The sequence below is a fragment of the Saccopteryx leptura genome, chromosome 3 (assembly GCF_036850995.1).
Source record: "Saccopteryx leptura isolate mSacLep1 chromosome 3, mSacLep1_pri_phased_curated, whole genome shotgun sequence".
Lineage (NCBI taxonomy): Eukaryota > Metazoa > Chordata > Mammalia > Chiroptera > Emballonuridae > Saccopteryx > Saccopteryx leptura.
Window position 1 is genome coordinate 124,968,211 of NC_089505.1, and position 15,354 is coordinate 124,983,564.

The window sequence follows — 15,354 nt, forward strand, 5'->3', positions numbered from 1 at the left end:
CTGTCTGTCTGTCCCTGTCTATTCCTCTCTCTGTCTCTGTAAAAAATAAAAAAAAAATAAAAATTTATAATAGCTTAGTTCAGTGGTCGGCAAACCGCAGCTCACAAGCCACATGCGGTTCTTTGGCCCCTTGAGTGTGGCTCTTTGGCCAGCTTAGGAGTACCCTAATTAAGTTGATAACAATGTACCTACCTATATAGTTTATAAAGTTTGTCTCTCAAAAGAAATTTCAATCGTTGTACTGTTGATATTTGGCTCTGCTAACTAATGAGGAGTTTGCTGACCACTGGCTTAGTTTATAATCACTAAAAACAAAAGACATCTCAAATGTCCTGGAACTGTATATTCATAAAATAGAAAACTACTCTGGAACAAAAATGAATAAATTACTGATACCAAAATGATGTGGATAAATCTCAAAAGTATTATATTAAGAGAAAGCCAAACTCAAAGGCTTGTATGATTCCATTTATATGACATTCTAAAAAGGTAATGTTATAACAACAGGAAACATATCAATGATTACCAGGGGTCTAGGGTGGAAGTTTGTATCCTGAACACCATAAAAAAAACAAAAAAGACAAATTAAACATTAAAAGAGGCAATCTCATTTTAATCTAAATGAAAAGACAGGGATAATCCAAAGGCTTAAATTATACAAATAAAAACTGGTAAGAACAACTAAGGGCACAGAAGAAAGTGGAGGTAAAAACTACAGGGAGAACAGAGCAAAAACACAACAGCAGCAAATATCAGAACCTGTAAGCAAAAATACGCTTCCTCAATACCACCACCCCCAGAAAAAAAAAAAAAAACACATTGTGAAAGTTTGTCTTTTCATTTCCCCTTCCCCTCTTGAATCAGCAGCAACAGCTGAACGTTAGTCCCTGGTTCTTTTTTTTTGTGAGAGGAGAGAAAGCAGAGACAGACTAGGGCCGGGACCGGAACTCACCCAGCAAGCCCACTAGGGCTTGCTCTGGGATTCTTGCTACGTTGCAACCGGTACCATTTTTTAGGTCCTAAGGCGAGGTCATGGAGCTATTCTCAGCACCCAAGGCCAACCTGCTGGAGCCAATTGCTAGAGTCAATAAAGCCATGGCTGTGGGAGAGGAGGGGAGAGGAGGGGAGAGGGGGGCAGATGAAGGGAGGGGTGGAGAAGCAGATGCCCTGGGTGGGAATCAAACTCAGAACTTCCACACACCGGGTCAACCCTCTACCACTGAGCCAACCGGCCAGAGCCATAGTCCCTGGTTCTTAAGGAGAACAGACTTTGTTCTCAAAGAACTTGTATTATTAGTTTGTTGTGACCTTTGTGGGGCTAACTGAAGGACTCCAGGAACTCAAGTTTGTTTCATCAACTTGGAACTCTCTTAGGGTAAAAAAGCAGCTATACAGAGGGCATTCTTCAAAAACATTTTTTTTTTTTTTTACAGAGACAGAGAGTGAGTCAGAGAGAGGGATAGACAGGGACAGACAGACAGGAACGGAGAGAGATGAGAAGCATCAATCATTAGTTTTTCATTGCGCGTTGCAACACCTTAGTTGTTCATTGATTGCTTTCTCATATGTGCCTTGACCACGGGCCTTCAGCAGACAGAGTAACCCCTTGCTGGAGCCAGCGACCTTGGGTTCAATCTGGTGGGCTTTTCCTCAAACCAGATGAGCCCACACTCAAGCTGGCGACCTCGGGGTCCCGAACCCAGGTCCTCTGCATCCCAGTCCGACGCTCTATCCACTGCGCCACTGCCTGGTCAGGCTCTTCAAAAACATTTTACGGTAAATAAAAAACCCACTACCATCTGGTAAAATATTACAGTTGAGGCAAACAATACACATGCCAAAAATCTGAAAGAAAACTGGGAAGAGCCCTGGCCGGTTGGCTCAGCGGTAGAGCGTCGGCCTAGCGTGCGGAGGACCCGGGTTCGATTCCCGGCCAGGGCACACAAGAGAAGCGCCCATTTGCGTCTCCACCCCTCCGCCGCGCTTTCCTCTCTGCCTCTCTCTTCCCCTCCCGCAGCCAAGGCTCCATTGGAGCAAAGATGGCCCGGGCGTGGGGATGGCTCTGTGGCCTCTGCCTCAGGCGCTAGAGTGGCTCTGGTGGCAACATGGCGACGCCCAGGATGGGCAGAGCATCGCCCCTGGTGGGCGTGCCGGGTGGATCCCGGTCAGGCGCATGCGGGAGTCTGTCTGACTGTCTCCCTGTTTCCAGCTTCAGAAAAAAAAAAAAAAATGAAAAAAAAAAAGAAAACTGGGAAGAAAGTTTCTTTGGTAAATAAGGGCAATAAAAAACACTTTGGAAAAAAAGAAAAACACTGGAAATTTAGAAAACCATGTGTATATCCAAAGCAAAAAAAACCTACTCAGCAAAGACCTGACAAAACAACTGGCTCAACGCTAGGCTCAGTACAAGTCAGAATTGAAGGCTAAGATGGTGTTATAAACAGCCTGGCTAACCTTTAAAGTGCCCCAAAATAGAAAGCCAGTCTACAAAAACTCGAAAAATTTTTTCTTTCTTTACTTTCCTCTAATTTCTATTTTTTTTTTTCCATTTTTCCCAAGCTGGAAACGGGGAGGCAGTCAGACAGACTCCCGCATGCGCCCAACCGGGATCTAACCGGCATGCCCACCAGGGGGGGATGCTCTGCCCTCTCTGGGGCGGCGCTCTGTTGCATCCAGAGCCATTCTAGCGCCTGAGGCAGAGACCACAGAGCCATCCTCAGCGCCCAGGCCATCTTTGCTCCAGTGGAGCCTTGGCTGTGGGAGGGGAAGAGAGAGACAGAGAGGAAGGAGAGGGGGAGGGGTGGAGAAGCAGATGGGCGCCTCTCCTGTGTGCCCTGGCCGGGAATCGAACCCGGGACTCTTGCACGCCAGGCCGACGCTCTACCGCTGAGCCAACCGGCCAGGGCTCTATTATTTTTAATTCCAGGTATTCAAGGAAATTTCTCTTAACACTAGCAGACCACAGCTGAAGAAAAAGAGATCTCAGAAACTTTATGAGCTAAATATTTTTGTACTCTCATTAAAATTTATATTTTGAAGCCTCAAGCCCCAATTTGATGGTACTAGGAGATAGGGTTGTTGGTAGGTAATTAGGTTTAGATGAGGTTATGAAGGTGGGGCCCTCATAATTGGATTAGTAGCCCCTTATAAGAGTCACCAGAAGAGATTGTGTATGTTGGCATGCATATTCTCTCTCCCTCCCACCCGCTGCATCACTCCTTGCCATGTGAGCACAAAGGAAGAAAGTGGCCATATGCAAGTCACGAAGAGAATTCTCACCAGAAACCAAACATACTGGCACCTTGACCTCAGACTTTCATCCTGAGAACTGTTAAGAAAATAAATTTGTTCTATGATATTTTGTTATGATAGCTCAGGCAGACTAAGACACAGACCACTCATTACAAACAAAAAAAAATTTACAAAGGTAGTTTAGAAAAAGTTACTAAATAAAAAACTACAACCCATAGAAAGCAAAGCAAAACAAACCATGAGCAGGGGAAGAATCTCATTTCCAGAGTTATCATGTTAATATTTAAATGTCCACTTTTAGAAGAAAAAATGTAAAGCATGTCAAAAAGAAGTATGGCTCATTCAAAGGAAAAATCAACAAACTGTCTGTGAAGAAGAACATCAAACTTCCTAGACAAAGACTTTCAATCACTATCTCAAATATGCTCAAAGAGCTCCAAAAAACCATCATGTGTCAGGAAATAGAAAATCTCAATAAAGTGGAAAAAAAAAGATTTTTAATGAAACCAAAAAATTCTGGAACTAAAAAGTATAAAAACTGAAATGAACAATTAACTGCAGAGTTACAATAGTAACAATGGGCAGACAGAAAAAAATCATAATTTTAAAAGTAAGAAATTTTAACTTTCCAAACAACAATACACGGAGGGAGTTTTCAAAAATTTATTATACATTAATTCTTCCAAATGGTGAAAATGCCACCAGATCCTGGTTACTCTATTTAGCCTGAAAAGATTGTGTTTTGTCTATAATCAAGTGAAGAATGAGAATGGATGCAAAGATTGGCAGTATTTATCATAAGAACAATAGTGTTAAGTATTCAAATTTAGCCTGATCTGTGATGGCGCAGTGGATAAAGTGTCGACCTGGAATACTGAGGTTGCTGGTTCGATACCCTGGGCTTGCCTAGTCAAGGCACATATGGGAGTTGATGCTCCCTGCTTTTCCCCCCTTCTCTCTCCCTTCTCTCTCTCTCTCTCTACCCTCTATATAAAATGAATGAATAAAATCTTTTTTAAAAAGTATTCAAAATTAAAATCTGATCTGGGAAAAAAAAACTGTTAAAGCTGCAAAACAGAGTCCATGAGAATGAGAACAGTGAGGGTGTGCTGTTGCTGCACTGATGTACCTGACAATATTTCATGTTCACTAAAAAAGATCTGTACCTAACAGTCAATAATATTGTGTTGTCAGGCTCCTACACGGAGTAACTCAATAGTTTATTACCAAAAAGCATTATAGCAAATAAACAGTAAAGAATGCTTCTTTTCCAAATTCTGAAGTTAGTTAAGATTCAATAGTGATTAAGGAAGGCAATAAAGGCAATTGTTAATTTTTTCAGTCGATCAACTCACAACTTTTTAAAATAGCAATTCATAAGTTTGGTTAACTTTTCTTTTGATTACCTTGAAAGAAGGAGAAAAAGGCTTACATTTATCAATACCAGTTTGAACAAGATACTATGTGAACAAGGGTTCTCATTATTATTCAAGTAAAAACATTCAAAAACAGTTTAAAAAACAGAATGAGATATGAAACTACCGTTCTTTGCTATTAAATCATATACTCATTATTTTTTACTTTGTGGCAAAACATCATTTTATTTGAGCAAAACAGCATCATTTGTTCTAGTAAATAAACTTAAAGTGGTTAATTTGTGTTTTGTTTCAATCTGTAAATGGTTTAAATTTTATCATGTGAGAACTATAAGCATAACGCATATACCTATCGTTATGTTGGTACAAATATAAGAAATATAAAAATAAAAATATTGTAAGTTTCAACTCAAATTATTCAGTCTGAGAAACACAAAGAAAAATAAATATAATTTAAGAACTATGCGAAACCTCATCAAGTGTACCAACATATGGAAAACAGGGAGATTTGGAAGATGAAAGAAAAGTTCAGGTCTGACCAGGCGGTGGCACAGTGAATAGAGCGTCGGACTGGGATATGGAAGGACCCAGGTTCGAGACCCCGAGGTCGCCAGCTAGAGCGTGGGCTCATCTGGCTTGAGCGGCAAAAAAAAAAAAAGCTCACCAGCTTGGACCCAAGGTCGCTGGCTCGAGCAAGGAGTTACTCGGTCTGCTGAAGGCCCGCGGTCAAGGCACATATGAGAAAGCAATCAATGAACAACTAAGGTGTTGCAACAAAAATCTGATGATTGACGCTTCTCATCTCACTCCGTTCCTGTCTGTCTGTCCCTATCTATCCCTCTCTCTGGGAAGGAAGGAAGGGAGGGAGGGAGGGAGGGAGGGAGGGAGGGAGGGAGGGAGGGAGGGAAGGAAGAAAAGGTCAGAAAGAATAGTTGAAGAGATAATAAATGAAAACAACCCGTTTGATAAAAGCAAGAAACAACATATTCAAGAAGTTCAAAAGGTTCCAAGCAGAATAAATGCAAACATCCATATCAAAACAAATTTTTTTTGTTTGTTAAGCTTTATCTTTTTATTTTTATTTATTTTATTTAAAAAATTAAATTTACCAGGGTGAATTTGATCAATAAGAGTACGAGTTTCAGGTAAACATTTCTATAGCATTTGAACTTCATTATGCTGTATACCCATCACCCAAAGTCCAATCATTTTCTGTCACCATATTATTTGTCCCTCTTTACACCCTTCCCCCACTCCTTCCCTCACATACCTCTCCCCCTGGTAACCACTTTACTTTTATCTATGTCAATGAGTCTCAGGTTTTTTGTAATTGTTTTTTTTCTTTAATTTTAATTGTGGTAAGAATTCTTTTCTTTATTTTTTTTATTTATTTGTTTTAGAGAGGAGAGAAAGAGGGATAAAGAGAGAGAAGAGGGGGAGCAGAAAGTATCAACTCCCATATGTGCCTTAACCAGGCAGGCCCAGGGTTTCAAACTGGCAATCTCAGCATTTCCAGGTAGGCGCTTTATCCATTGCACCACCACAGGTCAGGCGAGTCTCAGTTTTATGTTCCATCTATGTGTAAAATGATATATTTCTTAGCTTCTTCTGATTTACTTATTTCACTCCGTATAATGTTCTCAGGGTCCATCCATGTTGTCATAAATGGTAATATGTCATCCTTTCTTATGGCTGAGTAGTATTTCATAGTATATACGTACCACATTTTCTTTATCCAATCTTCTATTGAAGGGTTTTTTGGTTGTTTCCATGTCTTGGCCACTGTGAATAATGCTCCGATGAATATGGGGGTGCATGTGTCTTTACGTACCAATGCTTTTCAATTTTGGGGGTAGATACCCAGTAGAGGGATTCCTGGATCATATGGCAGTTCTAGTCCTAATTTTTGAGGAATCACCATACTTTCTTCCATACTTTCTGATAGTACTAACTTGCATTCCTGCCAGCAGTGAGTGAAGGTTCCTTTTCCCCCACAGCCTCTCCAACACTTGTTATTACCTGTCTTATTGATAATAGCCAATCTAACAGGTGTGAGGTGGTATCTCATTGTGGTTTTGATTTGCATTTCTCAAATAGCTAGTGAGGATGAGCATCTTTTCATATATCTGTTGGCCATTTGTATGTCCTCTTGGGAGAAGTATCTGTTCAGGTCCTCGCCCCATTTTTTAATTGGATTGTTTGCTTGTTTGTTGCTGAGCTTTGTGAGCTCTTTGTATATTTTAGATATTAATCCCTTATCAGAGCTGTTGTTTGCAAATATCATCTTCCATTTAGTTGGCTATTTGTTTTGTTGTCAGTTTCTTTGTTGTGCAGAAGCTTTTTAGTTTGATATACTCCCATTCACTTATTCCAAAACACATTTTAATCAACCTATCAACAGCCAAAGAGAGTCATGAAAGTAGCAAGAGAAAAGTATTTCATGTGCAAGGGTTCCTCAATAAGATTAACACCTAATTTCTCATCAGAAGTTATAAAGGTCAGAAGGCAATAGGATTACGTATTTAAAGTGCTAAAAGGAAAAAAAAGTATAAGCCAAAAACTATCATTCAAAACTGAAGGAGATATAAAGACTTTCCAAGATAAAAGCTGTAGGTGGCTGTCACTATGAGACCTATGCTACAAGAAATGATAAAACAAGTCCCTCTGGGGAAATGAAAAGACAATAAACAGCAAGAGGAAGCCATACAAAGAAATTAAGAACAATCATAAGGATAAATACAAATGCTAACATTACTATACTTAGGGTTGTAAATTCACTTTTTTTCAATATGATTTAACACATAAACGCATAAAACAATAATTATAGATTTACGTTAACGGGAACATAATCTATAAAGATGCAAGTTGCGATGACAACAAAGAGAGAGATGGAGCTGTATAGAAACATAGTTTTTGTATACTATTGAAGTTAAACTGGTATTAATTCAAAATAAATTGCTATAAGTCAATTTAGTCCCTAGAGTAACTGCTAAGAAAATAAAAAATATACAGAAAAAAGTGGGGGGAACATCAAAGCCGTACAATACCAAGAAAGTCAATTAAATACAAAAGAAGGCAATAATGAAGAAATTGGGGTAGTGGGCATGAAACATACAAAATAGCAAAACAGCATAAAGAAATGCTTCCTTAACCGTGATTATTTTAGTTATAAAAGATTAAAATCTCCAAATAAAAGCAAATTTCAGTGAATTTTAAAAGGCTGAAATCATACAAAATACCTTTTTATGACCAAAACACGGGGGTCGTCTAAAGCCATCGGAAAATACATATTTATTATACACCCACAGGTTGAGAACCGCTGTACTAGAGTATTCCTGAATGGCAGGTTTTTTGTTTATTTGTTTTTCTTCCAGCCCTTTGAATATATCTTGCAACTTTCTTCTGGCCTGCAAAATGTCTGCTAAAAAAATCTGCTTATAGTCCTATGGGGGTTTCCTCTACATAACAACTTTTTTTCCCTTGCTGCTTCTTAAGATTCTCTCCTTGTCTTTAACTTTGACAACTTAATTATACTGTGGTCTTTGTGTGGTTCTCTTTGAATTATTTTATTTAGAACTTTCTGGGATTCCTAAACGTGGATGACATGTTTCCTTCCCCAGGTTAGGGAAATCTTCAACTATTATCATATTTCCTTTTTCCTTTTTGTTTCCTTTACAAAATTAAATTTAACAGGATGATATTGATCAATACAAGTACACAGTTTTCAGGCAAACATTTCTATACCACTTGTTGATTGTGTTATGTGTCCTTCACCCAAAGTCAAATCATTTTCCATCACTGCATATTTGTCCCTCTTTGCTCCTCTCCCCATTTATGTATTTCTGCCTTTACTCCCCTTGCTTTTGAAATTCATAAAATGTTCTCGATGGCCAAGGTCCACAAATTTAGTTCCTATGTTTTCTTCTATGTAATGTATTGCTTCACATCCTATATTTAGGTCTTTAATTCATTTTGAATTAATTTTTGTGGATGGGGACAAACTAGTCAAGTTTCATTCTTCAGCATGTGGCTTTCTAATTTCCCCAGCACCATTTCTTGAAGAGGCTTTCTTTTCTCCACTGTATGTTTTCTGCTCTTTTCTTGTCCATATATATACATAAAGTTTTATTTCTGGGCTCACAATTCTGTTCCATTGGTCTGTATGTCTGTTTCTTTGCCATATCATGTTGTTTTGATTATTGTGGCTTGGTAGAATAATCTAAAGTCAGGTAGTGTGATATCTCCAGCTTCATCCATTTTTCTCAGGATTGCTTTGGCTATTCAGGGCTTTTTATGATTCCATACAAAACTGGTGATTTTTTTTTTTTTTTTTTTTGCTCTATTTCTTTAAAAAGTAACATTGACATTTTAATGGGGATTGCATTTCATTTGTATATTGCTTTGGTCAACATGATCATTTTAACTATGTTCATTCTTACAATCCATGAATATAGAATATTTTCCCATTTCACTTTTTCAGTTTCTTCCAATAATACTTTGTAGTTTTCAGTATATAATTCCTTCACATCCTTTGTTAACTTTATTCCTAGATTTATTTTTTTTTTTTGGTATTTTTCTGAAGTTGGAAACGGGGAGGCAGTCAGACAGACTCCCGCATGCGCCCGACGGGGATCCACAGCATGCCCACCAGGGGGTGATGCTCTGCCCATCTGGGGCGTTGCTCTGTTGCAACCAGAGCCATTCTAGCGCCTGAGGCAGAGGCCATAGAGCCATCCTCAGTGCCTGGGCCAACTTTGCTCCAATGGAGCCTCAGCTGCGGGAGGGGAAGAGAGAGACAGAGAGGAAGGAGAGGGGGAGGGGTGGAGAAGCAGATGGGCGCTTCTCCTGTGTGCCCTGGCCAGGAATCGAACCCGGGACTCCTGTACGCCAGGCCGACACTCTACCACTGAGCCAATCGGCCAGGGCCTTATTCCTAGATATTTTATTTATTATTTTGTACAACTGTGAAAGTAGTTGTTTTGGGGGGTGTTTTTTAAGTTCCATTCTTAAGTTTCATTATTGGTGTATAAAAAAGCTATAAACTTTTGTATACTAATTTTGTATCCTGTGACTTGACTATATTGGTTTATTGTTTCTAAGTTTTTCAGTGGAGTATTTGGGATTTTCTATATACAGGACCATGTATGTAACCTGCAAAAAATGATACCTTTACTTCTTTACCAAATGGATGCCTTTTACTTTTTTCTCTTGGTTGATTATTCTGGCTAGGATTTCCAGTACTATGTCGAATAAGAGTAGAGAGAGTGAACAGTCTTGTCTTGTTTCTGATTTAAGAGGAATAGCCTTCATTTTTCACCATTTAGTATGACATTGGCTGACATTTGGCCTTTATTATGTTGAGGCACTTTCCTTCTAGTCCCATTTTTATTGAGTGTTTTAACATAAATGGATGTTGTATCTTATCAAATGCCTTTTCTGCATCTATTGATAGAATCATATGATTTTTGTCTTTTGTTGATGGGGTATATTACATTGATTGATTTTGAATGTTGAACTATCATCCCAGTGTTCCTGGAATAAATCCCACTTGATCATGATGTATTAAGTTTTTAATATATTGTTCTATTCCATTTGTTATTATTTTGTTTAGGAATTTTGCATTTGTATTCATAAAGAGACTGATCTATAGTTTTCTTGTGTTGTCCTTGCCAGGTTTTAGTATCAAGGTTATGTTGGCCTCATAAAATGTGTTAGGGAGTATGGCTTCTTCAATTTTTTGGAAAAGTATAAAAGAATAGGCACCAAATTTTTTTTGAATGTAGAATATCCTAGGGTACCCATCCAGTCTTATACTTTTATTCTTTAGTTTTTGATAGTTGTTTCTATTTCCTCCCTGCTTATGGGTCTATTGTTATTATTCATGACTCAGTCTAGAAAGATTGTATAGTTCTAGGAACTTAGACATTTTGTCCGTGTTGTTGAATTTTGTGGCATATAATCTTTCATTGTATTCTAGTATGATGCTTTGTATATCTATGATGTCTGTGGAAATTTCTCCTCTTTCATTTTGGATTTTGTTTATGAATCACTTCTCTTTTTTCCATAATGAGCCTAGCCAGGCGGTTGTCAATTGTATTTATTTTTCAAAAAACCAACTTTTTTTTCTATTAATTTTTTCTATAGCGTTCTTGTTCTCTATTTCATTTAGTTCTGCTCTAACTTTTCCTGTTTCCTTTCTTCTGCGGACATGTATTTTAATTTGCTTTTCCCTAATGGCTAGTGAAGTCGAGTATCTTTTCATGTATCTGTTGGACATTTGTATACCTTCTTGAAAGAAGTGTTTGGTCAGGTACTCTGCCCACTTTTTTAATTGGATTGTTCAGTTGTTGTTGAGTTATAAGAGTTCTTTATATAATTTGGATATTAACCCCTTATCAGAGCTGTTGTCATTATCTTCTCTCATTTGGTCGATTGCTTTTTTCTTTTGTTGGCAGTTTCTTTAGCTGTGCAGAAGCTTTTTAGTTTAATATAGTTCCATTCATTTGTTTTTGCCTTTACATCCTTTGCCTTTGAGGTAAAATTCATAAAATCCTTTCTAAGACCAAGGTCCATAAGTTTAGTACCTATGTTTTCTTCTATGTAATTATTGTTGCTGGTCTTATATTCAGGTCTTTGATCCATTTTGAGTTAATTTTTTATGTAGTAAGACAAGTAGCAGTCTAGTTTCATTCTTTTGCACTTGGCGTTTAAATTTTCCCAACACCATTTACTGAAGAGGCTTTCTTTTCTCTATTATATGTATGTTTTTAGTGCCCTTCTCAAAAATTATTTGCCCAGCTACCTCACTGTCCTCTAAATCCCACTGCAGACATTGCCACAATCACTGTGCTAAAACAAAAGCAGAATCAGCAGCAGTTACCGCCCTGCAGCCCCAACTGCCAAGTGGGAAGAAACAGAGATGAAGAGGACAGGAGTCCTATTGGACCAGCCTGTTAGTTCTGAGCCCTCCCCCTATAGCTAATGGAAAGCCCAGTAACCCCAAGTCAGCCCCAAACTGGAATTCACCCACATGTCTACCCTTAGTAGAATGGATAAGTTGTTGTGTGTGCATGCAATGGGATGATACTACACTGTAATAAAAATGAATCAACTCTTGCTACAGGCAACCTGGAGGAATCTCACAAATATGATGTTGAACAAAAGAAGTCAGACACAAAATAATACCACAAAAGAATCTCTTCACAGAGGATCTCTAGGATCAAGGGCACTGATGAATCCACCACCAACGAGTCTCACACCTCCTCCCTAGGGCAGAGGCCAAATCTAAAGGAGGCTTGGGCCCCAGCTCTGGCCTATATGGTTGAGGTTGGTGGGAAGTCAAATGCTAGCCTCCTTTTCCCAGACCAGGCCATGGCAGTCCCAGCAGGGGAGGGCTTAACAAAGAACAAAGCCATGCTCAAAGGCTCAAAAGCTGGTCACTTGTTAAGAATAGCTGCCCAGAAGACAAGATGGCGCTGGACTAGGCGGACGTACCAACATCCACCTCCCAGAACCAAAGTGGATTACAAAATAATTTTAAGAACTGTCATCTGGAAAAACCAACTTTGGACTAAACTAAGAGGACTCTTCAACCAAGGAACACTGAAGAAGCCACACCGAGACTGGTAGGAAAAGCGGAAATGTGGAGACGGCTACCCAGCTCCCCGGAGCGAACGGCAGCAGAGAGAGACTCACGTGCCAGGAAGTTAGTTTAGCAGAGAGGGGAGGGTCCTGAGTCCCAGGAACAAAGCCCCAGCCTGCAGCCCCAGAGGCCAGAAGAGACATAAGAACAGTATTTAGCTGGAAACAAGTCAGGATACTGTTTGTGAGAAAGAGTCTGATTTCTCAGACCCAGGATTCTTCTTAAAGGGACCATGCAGAACACCTCTCTCACAACCACTCACCCGGGGCTCCAAGGGACGGGGAGAGAGGAGAGGACCAGAGTAGCAGGAAGAGAGTGTAATCTAGGAGGCACAGGGAGAAACATTTTGTGAGACAGCCATCCTAACCCCCGGGACAAGTCACTCCCCAAATCTGAAGTGAATATTTCCCCCGAAAACAGCAATACAAGCAAAGGGAAGCAGAACACCAGCCAAACAAGGTCTCCCACAGCACTCAGAGCAGAGTTGCTTAGAAGGAGGAAGCTTTCGGGTCTACAGTAGTGAGTGTTAGGGTCTGAGCTGCAGCGCCCGCACCCCACACGGTAGAGGGCTCGCCAGAGGGTGGGTGGCAGCGGGACCCAGAGGAGCAGTTCGTCGGCAGGGGAGGAAGCCTGCTGGCCACCACTGGGCTGACGTGTGAGCTCAGTCTTACCCAGCTGGGGAGGAGTAGGCGTGCAAAAGTGGTCAAGCCCAGCTGCCGGCAGCCTGTAAATCAGCCTGCAGGTCAACGGCGGGAACCCCGGAAAGCATGGAGACCAGCCATTGAGCAAGGGCGCAGGAGCACAGCCTTGCCTTGCCCTGCCCATGGAACGGAGGCTTGTGGCCTGACTTGGGAGCTGGCTCCTCCCACAGGGGTGGAGCCAAAAGCCCAGAACAGGCAGAGTTCCGCTACTGAGCTGAGCGGGGGCACACAGTCCTGCCGGGCTGGTAGAGCCAAGGCTAGCAGCCGTTCCGCGAGCGGGCTCTTCCTGCAAAGGCAGGGCGAAAGCCTGGAAAGAGGCAGAGACCAGCAACTGAGCAAAGGAGCTCGCCACTGCCCTCAGGGCCGAGCGTAACGCCATGGGGGCAGGGCAAAGGCCAAGGCCAACAAAGCTTGTGCAACAGAGCACATAATCACAGCCACTCCCGTGAAGGAGAGGTGGAAACCACAGCAACAGTCCCAGTGGGTAGGCACCGGCAATGCCCAAACCCAAAAGCCTTAGGCAGAAACAAAAGAGAGGGTGGCGGAGACAGACCATACCTAGGGAAGAGAGGCTATACCCAGTGGACTCCAGTGGCCAAAACCATCCTCTACAGAGAAAATGCGAAGGCAGAGAAATGCAACACAAATGAACCAAGAGAAATGCCCAGAAGAGGACCTAAATGAATCAGATATAACCAAATTACCAGATGCAGAGTTTAAAATAACAATTGTTAGGATGCTCAAAGATATTAGAAAAATAATAGATGGTCATTACGAACACCTAAATAGATAGCTAATATAAAAAAGGACATTGAAATAATAAAAAAGGATCAGTCAGAAATGACAAATACAATATCTGAAATAAAGAACACAATGGAAGGAATTAAAAGCAGGATGGATGAAGCGGAGAATCGAATCAGCGACTTAGAGGACACGATAAATAAAGGCACGGAAGAAGAGCAGAAAACAGAAAAGGGACTCAAAAAGTCTGAGGAAACTCTAAGAGAGCTCTGTGACAACATGAAGAGAAATAACATCCTCATCATAGGGGTTCCTGAAGAAAAAGAGAAATAACAAGGGATAGAGACTTTGTTCAAGCATATCATAGCTGAAAACTTCCCTCAATTAAGGCAGGAAAACATCTCACATGTTCAGGAAACACAGAGAACTCCATTAAGGAGAAACCCAAATAAATCAACACCTAGACACATCATAATTAAAATACCAAAGCTAAGTGATAAAGAGAAAATATTAAAAGCTGCTAGACAAAAAAAGACTATCACCTACAAAGGAGCCCCCAGAAGGATGACTTCTAACTCTTCTCAACAGAAACACTTGAGGCCAGAAAGGAATGGCAAGAAATATTCAAAGTAATGCAGAACAAGAGCCTACAATCAAGACTACTTTATCGAGCAAGGTTATCATTTAAAATTGATGGAGAAATAAAAAGCTTTACAGACAAAAAAAAACCTCAAGTAATTCACTACAACCAACCAATGCTGCAAGAAATGCTAAGGGACCTGTTGTAAACAGATCAAAGGAGAAAAAGAATATAGCAAAAGAGGAATACAGTTTAAGAATAAAATGGCAATAAACAATTACATATCAATAATAACCTTAAATGTAAATGGATTAAATTATCCTATCAAAAGACATAGGGTAGCTACGTGGCTAAGAAAACAGGACCCATACATATGCTGTCTACAAGAGAAACACCTTAAATCAAAAGATGCACAAAGACTGAAGGTAAAAGGATAAAAAAAAATATTTCACGCAAATGGAAATGAAAAAAAAAGCTGGGGTAGCAATACTTATATCAGACAAAATGGACTTTAGAACAAAGACTATAGTAAGAGATAAAGAAGGTCACTACATAATGATAAAGGGAGCAATCCAAAAGGAAGATATAACTGTTATAAATATCTACGCACCTAATATAGGAGCACCTAAATATATAAAGCAGACTTTGATGGATTTAAAGGGTGAGATAAACAGCAATACTATAATAGTAGGGGATTTCAATACCCCATTAACATCATTAGATAGATCCTCAAGAAAGAAAATTAACAAAGAAACAGCACACTTAAAGGACATATTAGATCAACTCAATAGATATCTTCAGGACCTTTCACCCTAAAACAGCAAAATATACATTCTTTTCAAGCACTCAGGGTACATTCTCTAGAATAGACCACATGTTAGGGCACAAAAGCAGTCTCAACAAATTTAAGAAGATTAAAATCATATCAAGCACTTTCTCTGATCACAATGGCATTAAACTAGAAATCAACCACAAAAGAAAAACTGAAAAATACTCAAACACTTGGAAACTAAATAGCATGTTATTAAATAACAAATGGTAAACAATGAGATCAAAGAAGAA

At 39.8% G+C, this 15,354-nt stretch overlaps 1 protein-coding gene and 1 pseudogene across 1 annotated transcript in view; one reads left to right on the forward strand and one right to left on the reverse strand.

The window, feature by feature from the left end:
• Nucleotides 1–15,354, reverse strand: part of FAF1 (Fas associated factor 1) — a 495,805-nt gene that overhangs the window by 436,677 nt on the left and 43,774 nt on the right. The gene's annotated exons all lie outside the window — the stretch shown is intronic.
• Nucleotides 1–15,354, forward strand: part of LOC136397279 (proline-rich protein 3-like) — a 30,321-nt pseudogene that overhangs the window by 7,488 nt on the left and 7,479 nt on the right.